Here is a 16,049-nt window from a genome sequence, read left to right as displayed (position 1 = left end):
AGTGGTGTATCGGAAACTAATACTCGTCTCACAGGGAATGCTCAAAGCACCGACTGTAAGAAGAGTCTCTATTCTTGTACTTAATGCGGCATTGTGCCTTTTGTATTTAATTCCGATGCGATTTCTGTGTATCATCGTCAATGTGAAGGTCCAAGGAATACATTGAAGCTGACGAGGTGTAGCGGAAACTAATACTGGTCTCACAGGGAATGCTCAAAGCACCGACTGTAAGAAGAGTCTCTATTCTTGTACTTAAGGGGGCATTGTGCCTTTTGTATTTAATTCCGATGCGATTTCTGTGTTTCATCGTCAATGTGAAGTTCCAAGGAATACATTGAACCTGCAGTGGTGTATCGGAAACTAATACTGGTCTCACAGGGAATGCTCAAAGCACCGACTGTAAGAAGAGTCTCTATTCTAGTACTAAAGGCGGCATTGTGCCTTTTGTATTTAATTCCGATGCCATATCTGTGTTTCATCGTCAATGTGAAGGTCCAAGGAATAAACTGAAGCTGCAGGGGTGTAGCGGAAACTAATACTGGTCTCACAGGGAATGCTCAAAGCACCGACTGTAAGATGAGTGTCTATTCTTGTACTTAAGGCGGCATTGTGCCTTTTGTATTTAATTCTGATGCCAGTTCTGTGTTTCATCGTCAATGTGAAGGTCCAAGGAATAAACTGAACCTGCAGAGGTGTAGCGGAAACTAATACTGGTCTCACAGGGATTGCTCAAAGCACCGACTGTAAGAAGAGTCTCTATTCTTGTACTTAAGGCGGCATTGTGCCTTTTGTATATAATTCCGATGCTATTTCTGTGTTTCATCGTCAATGTGATGTTCCAAGGAATACGTTGAACCTGCAGTGGTGTATCGAAAACTAATACTGGTCTCACAGGGAATGCTCAAAGCACCGACTGTAAGAAGAGTCTCAATTCTTGTACTTAAGGCGGCATTGTGCCTTTTGTATTTAATTCCGATGCGATTTCTGTGTTTCATCGACAATGTGAAGGTCCAAGGAATAAACTGAACCTGCAGAGGTGTAGCGGAAACTAATACTGGTCTCACAGGGAATGCTCAAAGCACCGACTGTAAGAAGAGTCTCTATTCTTGTACTTAAGGCGGCATTGTGCCTTTTGTATTTAATTCCGATGCCATTTCTGTGTTTCATCGTCAATGTGAAGTTCCAAGGAATACATTGAACCTGCAGTGGTGTATCGGAAACTAATACTGGTCTCACAGGGAATGCTCAAAGCACCGACTGTAAGAAGAGTCTCTATTCTAGTACTTAAGGCGGCATTGTGCCTTTTGTATTTAATTCCGATGCGATTTCTGTGTTTCATCGACAATGTGAAGGTCCAAGGAATAAACTGAACCTGCAGAGGTGTAGCGGAAACTAATACTGGTCTCACAGGGAATGCTCAAAGCACCGACTGTAAGAAGAGTCTCTATTCTTGTACTTAAGGCGGCATTGTGCCTTTTGTATGTAATTCCGATGCGATTTCTGTGTTTCATCGTCAATGTGAAGTTCCAAGGAATACATTGAACCTGCAGTGGTGTATAGGAAACTTATACTGGTCTCACAGGGAATGCGCAAAGCACCGACTGTAAGAAGAGTCTCTATTCTTGTACTTAAGTCGGCATTGTGCCTTTTGTATTTAATTCCGATGCGATATCTGTGTTTCATCATCAATGCGAAGGTCCAAGGAATACATTGAATCTGCAGTGGTGTATCGGAAACTAATACTGGTCTCACAGGGAATCCTCAAAGCACCGACTGTAAGAAGAGTCTCTATTCTTGTACTTAAGGCGGCATTGTGCCTTTTGTATTTAATTCCGATGCCATTTCTGTGTTTCATCGACAATGTGAAGGTCCAAGGAATAAACTGAACCTGCAGAGGTGTAGCGGAAACTAATACTGGTGTCACAGGGAATGCTCAAAGCACCGACTGTAAGAAGAGTCTCTATTCTAGTACTTAAGGCGGCATTGTGCCTTTTGTATTTAATTCCGATGCGATTTCTGTGTTTCATCGACAATGTGAAGGTCCAAGGAATAAACTGAACCTGCAGAGGTGTAGCGGAAACTAATACTGGTCTCACAGGGAATGCTCAAAGCACCGACTGTAAGAAGAGTCTCTATTCTTGTACTTAAGGCGGCATTGTGCCTTTTGTATTTAATTCCGATGCGATTTCTTTGTTTCATCGTCAATGTGAAGGTCCAAGGAATACATTGAACCTGCAGTGGTGTATAGGAAACTTATACTGGTCTCACAGGGAATGCGCAAAGCACCGACTGTAAGAAGAGTCTCTATTCTTGTACTTAAGGCGGCATTGTGCCTTTTGTATTTAATTCCGATGCGATATCTTTGTTTCATCATCAATGCGAAGGTCCAAGGAATACATTGAATCTGCAGTGGTGTATCGGAAACTAATACTGGTCTCACAGGGAATCCTCAAAGCACCGACTGTAAGAAGAGTCTCTATTCTTGTACTTAAGGCGGCATTGTGCCTTTTGTATTTAATTCCGATGCCATTTCTGTGTTTCATCGTCAATGTGAAGGTCCAAGGAATAAACTGAACCTGCAGAGGTGTAGCGGAAACTAATACTGGTCTCACAGGGAATGCTCAAAGCACCGACTGTAAGAAGAGTCTCTATTCTTGTACTTAAGGCGGCATTGTGCCTTTTGTATTTAATTCCGATGCCATTTCTGTGTTTCATCGTCAATGTGAAGTTCCAAGGAATACATTCAACCTGCAGTGGTGTATCGGAAACTAATACTGGTCTCACAGGGAATGCTCAAAGCACCGACTGTAAGAAGAGTCTCTATTCTTGTACTTAAGGCGGCATTGTGCCTTTTGTATTTAATTCCGATGCCATTTCTGTGTTTCATCGTCAATGTGAAGGTCCAAGGAATAAACTTAACCTGCTGAGGTGTAGCGGAAACTAATACTGGTCTCACAGGGAATGCTCAAAGCACCGAATGTTAGAAGAATCTCTATTCTTGTACTTAAGGCGGCATTGTGCCTTTCGTATTTAATGACGATGCCATTTCTGTGTTTCATCTTCAATGTGAAGGTCCAAAGAATAATCTGAACCTGCAGAGGTGTAGCAGAAACTAATACTGGTCTCACAGGGATTGCTCAAAGCACCGACTGTAGGAAGAGTCTCTATTCCTGTACATATGGCGGCATTGTGCGTTTTGTGTTTAATTCCGATGCGATTTCTGTGTTTCATTGTCAATGTGAAGATCCAAGGAATACATTCAACCTGCAGTCGTGGATCGGAAACTAATACTGGTCTCACAGGGAATGCCCAAAGCACCGACTGTAAGAAGAGTCTCTATTCTTGTACTTAAGGCGGCATTGTGCCTTTTGTATTTAATTCCGATGCCATTTCTGTGTTTCATCGTCAATGTGATGGTCCAAGGAATAAACTGAACCTGCAGAGGTGTATCGGAAACTAATACTGGTCTCACAGGGAATGCTCAAAGCACCGACTGTAAGAAGAGTCTCTATTCTTGTACTTAAGGCATCATTGTGCCTTTTGTATTTGATTCCGATGCCATTTCTGTGTTTCATCGTCAATGTGAAGTTCCAAGGAATACATTGAACCTGCAGTGGTGTATCGGAAACTAATACTCGTCTCACAGGGAATGCTCAAAGCACCGACTGTAAGAAGAGTCTCTATTCTTGTACTGAAGGCGGCATTGTGCCTTTTGTATTTAATTCCGATGCGATTTCTGTGTATCATCGTCAATGTGAAGGTCCAAGGAATACATTGAACCTGACGAGGTGTAGCGGAAACTAATACTGGTCTCACAGGGAATGCTCAAAGCACCGACTGTAAGAAGAGTCTCTATTCTTGTACTTAAGGCGGCATTGTGCCTTTTGTATTTAATTCCGATGCGATTTTTGTGTTTCATCGTCAATGTGAAGTTCCAAGGAATACATTGAACCTGCAGAGGTGTAGCGGAAACTAATACTGGTCTCACAGGGAATGCTCAAAGCACCGACTGTAAGATGAGTGTCTATTCTTGTACTTAAGGCGGCATTGTGCCTTTTGTATTTAATTCTGATGCCATTTCTGTGTTTCATCGTCAATGTGAAGGTCCAAGGAATAAACTGAACCTGCAGAGGTGTAGCGGAAACTAATACTGGTCTCACAGGGATTGCTCAAAGCACCGACTGTAAGAAGAGTCTCTATTCTTGTACTTAAGGCGGCATTGTGCCTTTTGCATATAATTCCGATGCTATTTCTGTGTTTCATCGTCAATGTGATGTTCCAAGGAATACGTTGAACCTGCAGTGGTGTATCGAAAACTAATACTGGTCTCACAGGGAATGCTCAAAGCACCGACTGTAAGAAGAGTCACAATTCTTGTACTTAAGGCGGCATTGTGCCTTTTGTATTTAATTCCGATGCGATTTCTGTGTTTCATCGACAATGTGAAGGTCCAAGGAATAAACTGAACCTGCAGAGGTGTAGCGGAAACTAATACTGGTCTTACAGGGAATGCTCAAAGCACCGACTGTAAGAAGTGTCTCTATTCTTGTACTTAAGGCGGCATTGTGCCTTTTGTATGTAATTCCGATACGATTTCTGTGTTTCATCGTCAATGTGAAGTTCCAAGGAATACATTGAACCTGCAGTGGTGTATCGGAAACTAATACTGGTCTCACAGGGAATGCTCAAAGCACCGACTGTAAGAAGAGTCTCTATTCTTGTACTTAAGGCGGCATTGTGCCTTTTGTATTTAATTCCGATGCCATCTCTGTGTTTCATCGTCAATGTGAAGTTCCAAGGAATAAACTGAACCTACAGAGGTGTATCGGAAGCTAATACTGGTCTCACAGGGAATGCTCAAAGCACCGACTGTAAGAAGAGTCTCTATTCTTGTACTTAAAGCGGCATTGTGGCTTTTGTATTTGATTCCGATGCGATTTCTGTGTTTCATCGTCAATGTGAAGTTCCAAGGAATACATTGAAGCTGACGAGGTGTAGCGGAAACTAATACTGGTCTCACAGGGAATGCTCAAAGCACCGACTGTAAGAAGAGTCTCTATTCTTGTACTTAAGGGGGCATTGTGCCTTTTGTATTTAATTCCGATGCGATTTCTGTGTTTCATCGTCAATGTGAAGTTCCAAGGAATACATTGAACCTGCAGTGGTGTATCGGAAACTAATACTGGTCTCACAGGGAATGCTCAAAGCACCGACTGTAAGAAGAGTCTCTATTCTAGTACTAAAGGCGGCATTGTGCCTTTTGTATTTAATTCCGATGCCATATCTGTGTTTCATCGTCAATGTGAAGGTCCAAGGAATAAACTGAAGCTGCAGGGGTGTAGCGGAAACTAATACTGGTCTCACAGGGAATGCTCAAAGCACCGACTGTAAGATGAGTGTCTATTCTTGTACTTAAGGCGGCATTGTGCCTTTTGTATTTAATTCCGATGCCAGTTCTGTGTTTCATCGTCAATGTGAAGGTCCAAGGAATAAACTGACCTGCAGAGGTGTAGCGGAAACTAATACTGGTCTCACAGGGATTGCTCAAAGCACCGACTGTAAGAAGAGTCTCTATTCTTGTACTTAAGGCGGCATTGTGCCTTTTGTATATAATTCCGATGCTATTTCTGTGTTTCATCGTCAATGTGATGTTCCAAGGAATACGTTGAACCTGCAGTGGTGTATCGAAAACTAATACTGGTCTCACAGGGAATGCTCAAAGCACCGACTGTAAGAAGAGTCTCAATTCTTGTACTTAAGGCGGCATTGTGCCTTTTGTATTTAATTCCGATGCGATTTCTGTGTTTCATCGACAATGTGAAGGTCCAAGGAATAAACTGAACCTGCAGAGGTGTAGCGGAAACTAATACTGGTCTCACAGGGAATGCTCAAAGCACCGACTGTAAGAAGAGTCTCTATTCTTGTACTTAAGGCGGCATTGTGCCTTTTGTATTTAATTCCGATGCCATTTCTGTGTTTCATCGTCAATGTGAAGTTCCAAGGAATACATTGAACCTGCAGTGGTGTATCGGAAACTAATACTGGTCTCACAGGGAATGCTCAAAGCACCGACTGTAAGAAGAGTCTCTATTCTAGTACTTAAGGCGGCATTGTGCCTTTTGTATTTAATTCCGATGCGATTTCTGTGTTTCATCGACAATGTGAAGGTCCAAGGAATAAACTGAACCTGCAGAGGTGTAGCGGAAACTAATACTGGTCTCACAGGGAATGCTCAAAGCACCGACTGTAAGAAGAGTCTCTATTCTTGTACTTAAGGCGGCATTGTGCCTTTTGTATGTAATTCCGATGCGATTTCTGTGTTTCATCGTCAATGTGAAGTTCCAAGGAATACATTGAACCTGCAGTGGTGTATAGGAAACTTATACTGGTCTCACAGGGAATGCGCAAAGCACCGACTGTAAGAAGAGTCTCTATTCTTGTACTTAAGGCGGCATTGTGCCTTTTGTATTTAATTCCGATGCGATATCTGTGTTTCATCATCAATGCGAAGGTCCAAGGAATACATTGAATCTGCAGTGGTGTATCGGAAACTAATACTGGTCTCACAGGGAATCCTCAAAGCACCGACTGTAAGAAGAGTCTCTATTCTTGTACTTAAGGCGGCATTGTGCCTTTTGTATTTAATTCCGATGCCATTTCTGTGTTTCATCGACAATGTGAAGGTCCAAGGAATAAACTGAACCTGCAGAGGTGTAGCGGAAACTAATACTGGTGTCACAGGGAATGCTCAAAGCACCGACTGTAAGAAGAGTCTCTATTCTAGTACTTAAGGCGGCATTGTGCCTTTTGTATTTAATTCCGATGCGATTTCTGTGTTTCATCGACAATGTGAAGGTCCAAGGAATAAACTGAACCTGCAGAGGTGTAGCGGAAACTAATACTGGTCTCACAGGGAATGCTCAAAGCACCGACTGTAAGAAGAGTCTCTATTCTTGTACTTAAGGCGGCATTGTGCCTTTTGTATTTAATTCCGATGCGATTTCTTTGTTTCATCGTCAATGTGAAGGTCCAAGGAATACATTGAACCTGCAGTGGTGTATAGGAAACTTATACTGGTCTCACAGGGAATGCGCAAAGCACCGACTGTAAGAAGAGTCTCTATTCTTGTACTTAAGGCGGCATTGTGCCTTTTGTATTTAATTCCGATGCGATATCTTTGTTTCATCATCAATGCGAAGGTCCAAGGAATACATTGAATCTGCAGTGGTGTATCGGAAACTAATACTGGTCTCACAGGGAATCCTCAAAGCACCGACTGTAAGAAGAGTCTCTATTCTTGTACTTAAGGCGGCATTGTGCCTTTTGTATTTAATTCCGATGCCATTTCTGTGTTTCATCGTCAATGTGAAGGTCCAAGGAATAAACTGAACCTGCAGAGGTGTAGCGGAAACTAATACTGGTCTCACAGGGAATGCTCAAAGCACCGACTGTAAGAAGAGTCTCTATTCTTGTACTTAAGGCGGCATTGTGCCTTTTGTATTTAATTCCGATGCCATTTCTGTGTTTCATCGTCAATGTGAAGTTCCAAGGAATACATTCAACCTGCAGTGGTGTATCGGAAACTAATACTGGTCTCACAGGGAATGCTCAAAGCACCGACTGTAAGAAGAGTCTCTATTCTTGTACTTAAGGCGGCATTGTGCCTTTTGTATTTAATTCCGATGCCATTTCTGTGTTTCATCGTCAATGTGAAGGTCCAAGGAATAAACTTAACCTGCTGAGGTGTAGCGGAAACTAATACTGGTCTCACAGGGAATGCTCAAAGCACCGAATGTTAGAAGAATCTCTATTCTTGTACTTAAGGCGGCATTGTGCCTTTCGTATTTAATGACGATGCCATTTCTGTGTTTCATCTTCAATGTGAAGGTCCAAAGAATAATCTGAACCTGCAGAGGTGTAGCAGAAACTAATACTGGTCTCACAGGGATTGCTCAAAGCACCGACTGTAGGAAGAGTCTCTATTCCTGTACATATGGCGGCATTGTGCGTTTTGTGTTTAATTCCGATGCGATTTCTGTGTTTCATTGTCAATGTGAAGATCCAAGGAATACATTCAACCTGCAGTCGTGGATCGGAAACTAATACTGGTCTCACAGGGAATGCCCAAAGCACCGACTGTAAGAAGAGTCTCTATTCTTGTACTTAAGGCGGCATTGTGCCTTTTGTATTTAATTCCGATGCCATTTCTGTGTTTCATCGTCAATGTGATGGTCCAAGGAATAAACTGAACCTGCAGAGGTGTATCGGAAACTAATACTGGTCTCACAGGGAATGCTCAAAGCACCGACTGTAAGAAGAGTCTCTATTCTTGTACTTAAGGCATCATTGTGCCTTTTGTATTTGATTCCGATGCCATTTCTGTGTTTCATCGTCAATGTGAAGGTCCAAGGAATACATTGAACCTGCAGTGGTGTATCGGAAACTAATACTGGTCTCACAGGGAATGCTCAAAGCACCGACTGTAAGAAGAGTCTCTATTCTTGTACTTAATGCGGCATTGTGCCTTTTGTATTTAATTCCGATGCCATTTCTGTGTTTCATCGTCAATGTGAAGGTCCAGGAAATAAACTGAACCTGCAGAGGTGTAGCGGAAACTAATACTGGTCTCACAGGGAATGCTCAAAGCACCGACTGTAAGAAGAGTCTCTATTCTTGTACTTAAGGCGGCATTGTGCCTTTTGTATTTAATTCCGATGCCATTTCTGTGTTTCATCGTCAATGTGAAGGTCCAAGGAATAAACTTAACCTGCTGAGGTGTAGCGGAAACTAATACTGGTCTCACAGGGAATGCTCAAAGCACCGACTGTAAGAAGAGTCTCTATTCTTGTACTTAAGGCGGCATTGTGCCTTTTGTATTTAATTCCGATGCCATTTCTGTGTTTCATCGTCAATGTGAAGTTCCAAGGAATAAACTGAACCTGCAGAGGTGTATCGGAAGCTAATACTGGTCTCACAGGGAATGCTCAAAGCACCGACTGTAAGAAGAGTCTCTATTCTTGTACTTAAAGCGGCATTGTGGCTTTTGTATTTGATTCCGATGCGATTTCTGTGTTTCATCGTCAATGTGAAGTTCCAAGGAATACATTGAACCTGCAGTGGTGTATCGGAAACTAATACTCGTCTCACAGGGAATGCTCAAAGCACCGACTGTAAGAAGAGTCTCTATTCTTGTACTTAATGCGGCATTGTGCCTTTTGTATTTAATTCCGATGCGATTTCTGTGTATCATCGTCAATGTGAAGGTCCAAGGAATACATTGAACCTGACGAGGTGTAGCGGAAACTAATACTGGTCTCACAGGGAATGCTCAAAGCACCGACTGTAAGAAGAGTCTCTATTCTTGTACTTAAGGGGGCATTGTGCCTTTTGTATTTAATTCCGATGCGATTTCTGTGTTTCATCGTCAATGGGAAGTTCCAAGGAATACATTGAACCTGCAGTGGTGTATCGGAAACTAATACTGGTCTCACAGGGAATGCTCAAAGCACCGACTGTAAGAAGAGTCTCTATTCTAGTACTAAAGGCGGCATTGTGCCTTTTGTATTTAATTCCGATGCCATATCTGTGTTTCATCGTCAATGTGAAGGTCCAAGGAATAAACTGAAGCTGCAGGGGTGTAGCGGAAACTAATACTGGTCTCACAGGGAATGCTCAAAGCACCGACTGTAAGATGAGTGTCTATTCTTGTACTTAAGGCGGCATTGTGCCTTTTGTATTTAATTCTAATGCCATTTCTGTGTTTCATCGTCAATGTGAAGGTCCAAGGAATAAACTGAACCTGCAGAGGTGTAGCGGAAACTAATACTGGTCTCACAGGGATTGCTCAAAGCACCGACTGTAAGAAGAGTCTCTATTCTTGTACTTAAGGCGGCATTGTGCCTTTTGTATATAATTCCAATGCTATTTCTGCGTTTCATCGTCAATGTGATGTTCCAAGGAATACGTTGAACCGGCAGTGGTGTATCGAAAACTAATACTGGTCTCACAGGGAATGCTCAAAGCACCGACTGTAAGAAGAGTCTCAATTCTTGTACTTAAGGCGGCATTGTGCCTTTTGTATTTAATTCCGATGCGATTTCTGTGTTTCATCGACAATGTGAAGGTCCAAGGAATAAACTGAACCGGCAGAGGTGTAGCGGAAACTAATACTGGTCTCACAGGGAATGCTCAAAGCACCGACTGTAAGAAGAGTCTCTATTCTTGTACTTAAGGCGGCATTGTGCCTTTTGTATTTAATTCCGATGCCATTTCTGTGTTTCATCGTCAATGTGAAGTTCCAAGGAATACATTGAACCTGCAGTGGTGTATCGGAAACTAATACTGGTCTCACAGGGAATGCTCAAAGCACCGACTGTAAGAAGAGTCTCTATTCTAGTACTTAAGGCGGCATTGTGCCTTTTGTATTTAATTCCGATGCGATTTCTGTGTTTCATCGACAATGTGAAGGTCCAAGGAATAAACTGAACCTGCAGAGGTGTAGCGGAAACTAATACTGGTCTCACAGGGAATGCTCAAAGCACCGACTGTAAGAAGAGTCTCTATTCTTGTACTTAAGGCGGCATTGTGCCTTTTGTATGTAATTCCGATGCGATTTCTGTGTTTCATCGTCAATGTGAAGTTCCAAGGAATACATTGAACCTGCAGTGGTGTATCGGAAACTAATACTGGTCTCACAGGGAATGCTCAAAGCACCGACTGTAAGAAGAGTCTCTATTCTTGTACTTAAGGCGGCATTGTGACTTTTGTATTTAATTCCGATGCCATTTCTGTGTTTCATCGTCAATGTGAAGTTCCAAGGAATAAACTGAACCTGCAGAGGTGTATCGGAAGCTAATACTGGTCTCACAGGGAATGCTCAAAGCACCGACTGTAAGAAGAGTCTCTATTCTTGTACTTAAAGCGGCATTGTGGCTTTTGTATTTGATTCCGATGCGATTTCTGTGTTTCATCGTCAATGTGAAGTTCCAAGGAATACATTGAACCTGCAGTGGTGTATCGGAAACTAATACTCGTCTCACAGGGAATGCTCAAAGCACCGACTGTAAGATGAGTCTCTATTCTTGTACTTAAGGCGGCATTGTGCGTTTTGTATTTAATTCCGATGCGATTTCTTTGTTTCATCGTCAATGTGAAGGTCCAAGGAATACATTGAACCTGCAGTGGTGTATAGGAAACTTATACTGGTCTCACAGGGAATGCGCAAAGCACCGACTGTAAGAAGAGTCTCTATTCTTGTACTTAAGGCGGCATTGTGCATTTTGTATTTAATTCCGATGCGATATCTGTGTTTCATCATCAATGCGAAGGTCCAAGGAATACATTGAATCTGCAGTGGTGTATCGGAAACTAATACTGGTCTCACAGGGAATCCTCAAAGCACCGACTGTAAGAAGAGTCTCTATTCTTGTACTTAAGGCGGCATTGTGCCTTTTGTATTTAATTCCGATGCCATTTCTGTGTTTCATCGTCAATGTGAAGATCCAAGGAATAAACTGAACATGCAGAGGTGTAGCGGAAACTAATACTGGTCTCACAGGGAATGCTCAAAGCACCGACTGTAAGAAGAGTCTCTATTCTTGTACTTAAGGCGGCATTGTGCCTTTTGTATTTAATTCCGATGCCATTTCTGTGTTTCATCGTCAATGTGAAGTTCCAAGGAATACATTCAACCTGCAGTGGTGTATCGGAAACTAATACTGGTCTCACAGGGAATGCTCAAAGCACCGACTGTAAGAAGAGTCTCTATTCTTGTACTTAAGGCGGCATTGTGCCTTTTGTATTTAATTCCGATGCCATTTCTGTGTTTCATCGTCAATGTGAAGGTCCAAGGAATAAACTTAACCTGCTGAGGTGTAGCGGAAACTAATACTGGTCTCACAGGGAATGCTCAAAGCACCGAATGTTAGAAGAATCTCTATTCTTGTACTTAAGGCGGCATTGTGCCTTTCGTATTTAATGACGATGCCATTTCTGTGTTTCATCTTCAATGTGAAGGTCCAAAGAATAATCTGAACCTGCAGAGGTGTAGCAGAAACTTATACTGGTCTCACAGGGATTGCTCAAAGCACCGACTGTAGGAAGAGTCTCTATTCCTGTACATATGGCGGCATTGTGCGTTTTGTGTTTAATTCCGATGCGATTTCTGTGTTTCATTGTCAATGTGAAGATCCAAGGAATACATTCAACCTGCAGTCGTGGATCGGAAACTAATACTGGTCTCACAGGGAATGCCCAAAGCACCGACTGTAAGAAGAGTCTCTATTCTTGTACTTAAGGCGGCATTGTGCCTTTTGTATTTAATTCCGATGCCATTTCTGTGTTTCATCGTCAATGTGAAGGTCCAAGGAATAAACTGAACCTGCAGAGGTGTATCGGAATCTAATACTGGTCTCACAGGGAATGCTCAAAGCACCGACTGTAAGAAGAGCCTCTATTCTTGTACTTAAGGCATCATTGCGCCTTTTGTATTTGATTCCGATGCCATTTCTGTGTTTCATCGTCAATGTGAAGTTCCAAGGAATACATTGAACCTACAGTGGTGTATCGGAAACTAATACTGGTCTCACAGGGAATGCTCGAAGCACCGACTGTAAGAAGAGGCTCTATTCTTGTACTTAAGGCGGCATTGTGTCTTTTGTATTTAATTCCGATGCGATTTCTGTGTTTCATCGTCAATGTGAAGGTCCAAGGAATAAACTGAACCTGCAGAGATGTAGCGGAAACTAATACTGGTCTCACAGGGAATGCTCAAAGCACCGACTGTAAGAAGAGTCTCTATTCTTGTACTTAAGGCGGCATTGTGCCTTTTGTATTTAATTCCGATGCCATTTCTGTGTTTCATCGTCAATGTGAAGGTCTAAGGAATACATTGAACCTGCAGTGGTGTATCGGAAACTAATACTGGTCTCACAGGGAATGCTCAAAGCACCGACTGTAAGAAGAGTCTCTATTCTTGTACTTAATGCGGCATTGTGCCTTTTGTATTTAATTCCGATGCCATTTCTGTGTTTCATCGTCAATGTGAAGGTCCAGGAAATAAACTGAACCTGCAGAGGTGTAGCGGAAACTAATACTGGTCTCACAGGGAATGCTCAAAGCACCGACTGTAAGAAGAGTCTCTATTCTTGTACTTAAGGCGGCATTGTGCCTTTTGTATTTAATTCCGATGCCATTTCTGTGTTTCATCGTCAATGTGAAGGTCCAAGGAATAAACTTAACCTGCTGAGGTGTAGCGGAAACTAATACTGGTCTCACAGGGAATGCTCAAAGCACCGACTGTAAGAAGAGTCTCTATTCTTGTACTTAAGCGGCATTGTGCCTTTCGTATTTAATTCCGATGCGATTTCTGTGTTTCATCGTCAATGTGAAGATCCAAGGAATACATTGAACCTGCTGTGGTATATCGGAAACTAATACTGGTCTCACAGGGATTGCTCAAAGCACCGACTGTAAGAAGTGTCTCTATTCTTGTACTTTAGGCGGCATTGTGCCTCTTGTATTTAATTCCGACGCCATTTCTGTGTTTCATCGTCAATGTGAAGGTCCAAGGAATAAACTGAACCTGCAGATGTGTATGGGAAACTAATACTGGTCTCACTTGGAATGCTCAAAGCACCGACTGTAAGAAGAGTCTCTATTCTTTTACTTAAAGCGGCATTATGGCTTTTGTATTTGATTCCGATGCAATTTCTGTGTTTCATCGTCAATGTGAAGTTCCATGGAATACATTGAACCTGCAGTGGTGTATCGGAAACTAATACACGTCTCACAGGGATTGCTCAAAGCACCGACTGTAAGAAGAGTCTCTATTCTTGTACTTAAGGCGGCATTGTGCCTTTTGTATTTAATTCCGATGCGATTTCTGTGTATCATCGTCAATGTGAAGGTCCAAGGAATACATTGAACCTGACGTGGTGTAGCGGAAACTGATACTGGTCTCACAGGGAATGCTCAAAGCACCGACTGTAAGAAGAGTCTCTATTCTTGTACTTAAGGCGGCATTGTGCGTTTTGTATTTAATTCCGATGCGATTTCTTTGTTTCATCGTCAATGTGAAGGTCCAAGGAAACAATTGAACCTGCAGTGGTGTATAGGAAACTAATACTGGTCTCACAGGGAATGCGCAAAGCACCGACTGTAAGAAGAGTCTCTATTCTTGTACTTAAGGCGGCATTGTGCCTTTTGTATCCATTCCGATGCCATTTCTGTGTTTCATCGTCAATGTGAAGGTCCAAGGAATAAACTGAACCTGCAGAGGTGTATCGGAAACTAATACTGGTCTCACAGGGAATGCTCAAAGCACCGACTGTAAGAAGAGTCTCTATTCTTGTACTTAAGGCGGCATTGTGCCTTTTGTATTTGATTCCGATGCGATTTCTGTGTTTCATTGTCAATGTGAAGTTCCAAGGAAGACATTGAAACTACAGTGGTGTATCAGAAACTAATACTGGTCTCACAGGGAATGCTCAAATCACCGACTGTAAGAAGAGTCTCTATTCTTGTACTTAAGGCGGCATTGTGCCTTTTGTATTTAATTCCGATGTCATTTCTGTGTTTCATCGTCAATGTGAAGGTCCAAGGAATAAACTGAACCTGCAGAGGTGTAGCGGAAACTAATACTGGTCTCACAGGGAATGCTCAAAGCACCGACTGTAAGAAGAGTCTCTATTCTTGTACTTAAGGCGGCATTGTGCTTTTTGTATTTAATTCCGATGCGATTTCTGTGTTTCATCGTCAATGTGAAGGTCCAAGAAAAACATTGAACCTGCAGTGGTGTATCGGAAACTAATACTGGTCTCACAGGGAATGCTCAAAGCACCGACTGTAAGAAGAGTCTCTATTCTTGTACTTAAGGCGGCATTGTGTATTTTGTATTTGATTCCGATGCGATTTCTGTGTTTCATTGTCAATGTGAAGTTCCAAGGAATACCTTGAAACTGCAGTGGTGTATCAGAAACTAATACTGGTCTCACAGGGAATGCTCAAATCACCGACTGTAAGAAGAGTCTCTATTCTTGTACTTAAGGCGGCATTGTGCCTTTTGTATTTAATTCCGATGTCATTTCTGTGTTTCATCGTCAATGTGAAGGTCCAAGGAATAAACTGAACCTGCAGAGGTGTAGCGGAAACTAATACTGGTCTCACAGGGAATGGTCAAAGCACCGACTGTAAGAAGAGTCTCTATTCTTGTACTTAAGGCGGCATTGTGCTTTTTGCATTTAATTCCGATGCGATTTCTGTGTTTCATCGTCAATGTGAAGGTCCAAGAAAAACATTGAACCTGCAGTGGTGTATCGGAAACTAATACTGGTCTCCCAAGGAATGCTCAAAGCACCGACTGAAAGAAGAGTCTCTATTCATGTACTTAAGGCGGCATTGTGCCTTTTGTATTTAATTCCGATGCCATTTCTGTGTTTCATCGTCAATGTGAAGGTCCAAGGAATAAACTTAACCTGCTGAGGTGTAGCGGAAACTAATACTGGTCTCACAGGGAATGCTCAAAGCACCGAATGTTAGAAGAAACTCTATTCTTGTACTTAAGGCGGCATTGTGCCTTTCGTATTTAATGACGATGCCATTTCTGTGTTTCATCTTCAATGTGAAGGTCCAAAGAATAATCTGAACCTGCAGAGGTGTAGCAGAAACTAATACTGGTCTCACAGGGATTGCTCAAAGCACCGACTGTAGGAAGAGTCTCTATTCCTGTACATATGGCGGCATTGTGCGTTTTGTGTTTAATTCCGATGCGATTTCTGTGTTTCTTTGTCAATGTGAAGATCCAAGGAATACATTCAACCTGCAGTCGTGGATCTGAAACTAATACTGGTCTCACAGGGAATGCCCAAAGCACCGACTGTAAGAAGAGTCTCTATTCTTGTACTTAAGGCGGCATTGTGCCTTTTGTATTTAATTCCGATGCCATTTCTGTGTTTCATCGTCAATGTGAAGGTCCAAGGAATAAACTGAACCTGCAGAGGTGTATCGGAAACTAATACTGGTCTCACAGGGAATGCTCAAAGCACCGACTG

The sequence above is a fragment of the Schistocerca americana genome, unplaced genomic scaffold (assembly GCF_021461395.2).
Source record: "Schistocerca americana isolate TAMUIC-IGC-003095 unplaced genomic scaffold, iqSchAmer2.1 HiC_scaffold_13, whole genome shotgun sequence".
In the NCBI taxonomy this organism is placed as follows: domain Eukaryota; kingdom Metazoa; phylum Arthropoda; class Insecta; order Orthoptera; family Acrididae; genus Schistocerca; species Schistocerca americana.
Note: the sequence above shows the minus strand (reverse complement) of the source record.